General features: G+C 34.9%; 1 long non-coding RNA gene across 2 annotated transcripts; it reads left to right on the top strand.

Annotated features, from left to right (window-relative positions):
* Nucleotides 1–399: 399 nt before the first annotated feature.
* Nucleotides 400–3,374, top strand: LOC115921722. Of its 2 annotated transcripts, none has more exons than XR_004063067.1 (3): nucleotides 400–676; nucleotides 2,075–2,168; nucleotides 2,585–2,830. It is a non-coding gene; the product is annotated as an uncharacterized LOC115921722 (long non-coding RNA). The 2 variants fall into 2 exon arrangements; XR_004063068.1 differs by lacking the exon at nucleotides 400–676 and adding an exon at nucleotides 3,275–3,374 and having other exon boundaries at nucleotides 2,014–2,168; nucleotides 2,585–2,724.
* Nucleotides 3,375–3,598: the final 224 nt, after the last annotated feature.

Genomic DNA, 3,598 nt, shown 5'->3' with positions numbered 1-3,598 from the left:
CGAGTAGTACGTGACAAAGACCGAACATGTGACGCATATTCAATAGCAGGTCTGATATATATGGCATAGATTGCAATCAAATCAGAAGTCGGGATGTAGAGACGTCTGCAGTAAAGGGAGTAAAGGTTCAAAATGTGTTTTCCCCGAATTCTCCATCCTTACTCTCATGCAAAACTCGGGCTTTAATAAGATGGAATAATTAAGGTATGAAATTGCAAGGTGAAGGAGACTTGTTTTCACGTGTTAATCTATTATTGCGAACGTATCTTTTGAATCCAAACCAAAGTAGAGCTGAAATTACTCTTTTGTAATTTGATTACTCTATTCTCAGGATTATCAACGTGTCTTTCACACACACATGCGCACACACACGCGCGCGCGCATACACACAACCAAAGACGTTTAAATATAATTACTAGACGGAAAGCAGCACGCGCGGAAACCATGCAGACGAATGTGATTAGGCTCCGCCTCTTTTGGATCATTTGAAGACAAAATAAGCACCCGAGGCGGCTTTTTGATTGGATATGAGCCTCATGAATATGTATTTTATCGATAGTATCGTTTAAGAAACCGGATAATATATTTGACCTCATTGCGTCACTTTAATTATGCAGATTTATGCACGACGCAGGCTACTCGCACAAACTGAGAAGATTTAGTTCATTGAGAATGGGTGAGTAATTGATTGAAATATGAGTAGATTAAGTGAATTTAGTCATCAATTTTGAAAAAGCTGCAATAGTCTTTGTGATCTACGGTAATTTCGTTACATTGTGAGACCGTTCTCAACAGATTTTGGGGGAAAAGACTAGGAAATTATTGCTCTTGAAATTGAACTTTGATTTTCATCGTCATGAAGTAGTTTGACTGCGGTTTGCCGTCATTTCACCCTAGTACTCCAGTTAGGGGCCCGGCCGTTCCGGCAAGCCCACCCCGGGGAATTTCGATGCTCATCTGCATCAAGATCAAACTTCTAATCAAGTTTTATTTCAGATTTGATCGTCATCATGAATCTAATTCACCAATCATCGATTTAATTTAAATCTAGATTTAACGTTACACCTTACAATAATCTCTGAAGCATGATTTTTTTGATAATCTAAGTGGATTAATTCTTGTTAAAATCTTTAGTAGATGTTGACTCTGATGGCTTTACTTATCAGTGCCATCCGTTCGCTCAGTTGCATCCGTGTCAACTTTATTTAGACCAAAATTATCTGTGACCATTGATAATCAAACAACTCCAAATCCTATTTCATTTAGATGTAAACCTGGAACTTATTAATAAAAAGTATTCAAAAAACATCAACACTAGGATTTGTTTATTTAATAATTAGATTTTGTGTGGGTCCAGCATGCTTGTCAAGTTATCATTTAGAGTCTAGACCTTGACCTTACTACTAGATCTAGATCTAGACCCCTATCAGTGGCGTACGCAGGATTTTTTCAAGGGGGAGGGGGTTAACATTTAGAAATCGGACCAAAAATTTTGCAACGACTCAGCCAGCCACTGAATAAGCATGGGGGGGGGTTAGGTCATCCATTATGATTTTTTTTGTATTAAAAAAAAAAAAAAAAAAAAAAAAAGGGGGGGGGGTCCAGAAAAACATACACATAAAAAAAACTGAAGGTAGGGGTTAGCCCAACCCCCCTGCATACGCTTCTGACTCCTGTTATTACTTTTAATATATTAGAGATTTTTTTTTCTTCTCTGAATTGTGCAGTTCATGTTGATAAATCTATTTGTTTGTGTAAGAGAAGACCCCTTGTCCACAATTATGTTTACTTATGAAGTCCACTTCTTCTTGTCTTAATAAACCAATTCTACTTAAGACTACTTTATATTTATAGGCCATATAAAGCACTTTTTGAGGCACAAGTTAAATCTTCCATTTGATTTTACTTTGTACTGTGGTCCATTAAATTGGAATGTTGATTTCCACACTATATTAAAATTAAGGCCAACCATGACATGAAAAATAGCTTTTACGCTAGATCTATTTTTATTTTGTTAAGGAGAAAGGGACGCCTTGATTGTCGTATTGATTTTGTTTTCTTTTTGTTCCAACAGATGGAAACTGATGAAGAGCTGGAAGGAGTTAAATGATGAGTAGACATTACAACATTTCTTATATTTTCAAGATGAAGCTGAAAGTCCCATGCAGGTAAAATTTTCAGGATATTTAGCACACAAATATTAAACCACCACCTATTAATTGGAAATGGAACTAAGTGTATGTTTCAAGTGTGTATAGTGGAGGGAATATTTTATTCTAGTTCTTCCCTTTCTTTGTTTACAAAGGGATTTGTCCTTATTTACAGGAGGTCCTGTGTGTAGAAGAACGATGTCTAATGCACATTCAAAGCACTACATAATAATGATAATGATCATACATGTAGGGTATACACAGGACCCCTCATTACTTTTTTTTTGTAAGTGGTCCTTTCACTTCTTGAGCAATAAAGATGAAGAAGAACACAACATAAGATTAACGAAAGTCTGTTTATACGATGAATTATGGTTGATATGTATTATTATCACTTTTTAATTGAAGTACCTACATTGCTTTCTCTTATGTAGGATGATGCTTCTCTACAGTGGATGATGAAAGCATGCTGATTACAAACCCAGGAGAGGAATAAAGAACAGATATTGACAGAATCATATCTATAGATGTGGGCCTACTGCACTTCATACAAGCAAGTGTGCTAATATACCATGTAGGTACCCCCAATAAACTATTGTAGAACACATTTATCATGCAGAAAGTTATAGATCTGACAATTATATTTTTCATTGTCCATTGACTTGTAAAAGAATACTTGACTGAATATCACAATTGTGATTTAGATTAAAACTAAAATGTCAATATACATGAAACATAAGTCTACATAACGTATGTTTCAATAGCATTGTTTCCTGTACATTCTCTGTTCCAAATTGTTTGGTCATTTTATGTAAACCGAGTACTATTCATTTATGACCACGAGTTTACATTACAAGTACATTGTACATGTACCAGTATTACTTATTTCATTCTTGTCTGATCCAAGCTCCATCAGGCCTATTGTCTTAATGGGATCATCAGAAATAATCTAACATGTGGTCAGTAACTAGTCTTGTAGGAAAAAAAGTTTAGGTTTTCCCACTAGAACCCCAAGTGAATATTAGTCCTTCCTCTTTTTGTCAGAGCAGGTATCAGGGTGTATGTTATTAGTTGTTGTTTATTTTCTTATACACTGTATCTTATTTCATTTTTCCATTCAACAGACTTGGGTTATCATCACAGCCCTTTCTTCTGAAAACTAGCCTACAACTTCATCGATGAATGCAGAAGACATCTACATGGGACTACGTCTTAAAGATGCCCCCTCATATAATGAAAGAGGACAGTAGAGATGGGTTTAAACTTGAATATTTACATACTATTTATTTATTATTTGTATTATATGTTTGTAGAATATACCACATTTAAAAAAAGCTAATGAATTTATCATCTTGTCAACTTTCAAATAATTAAAGATAACTAATCATCAATGAATAAACATTAATGACATTTTAACAATGTCAACTACCATCTTATAGGATGAAACT

This window comes from Strongylocentrotus purpuratus, unplaced genomic scaffold, assembly GCF_000002235.5.
Source record: "Strongylocentrotus purpuratus isolate Spur 01 unplaced genomic scaffold, Spur_5.0 spur5_scaffold_10, whole genome shotgun sequence".
NCBI lineage: Eukaryota > Metazoa > Echinodermata > Echinoidea > Camarodonta > Strongylocentrotidae > Strongylocentrotus > Strongylocentrotus purpuratus.
Note: the sequence above shows the minus strand (reverse complement) of the source record. Positions and strands in the feature narration are given on the sequence as shown.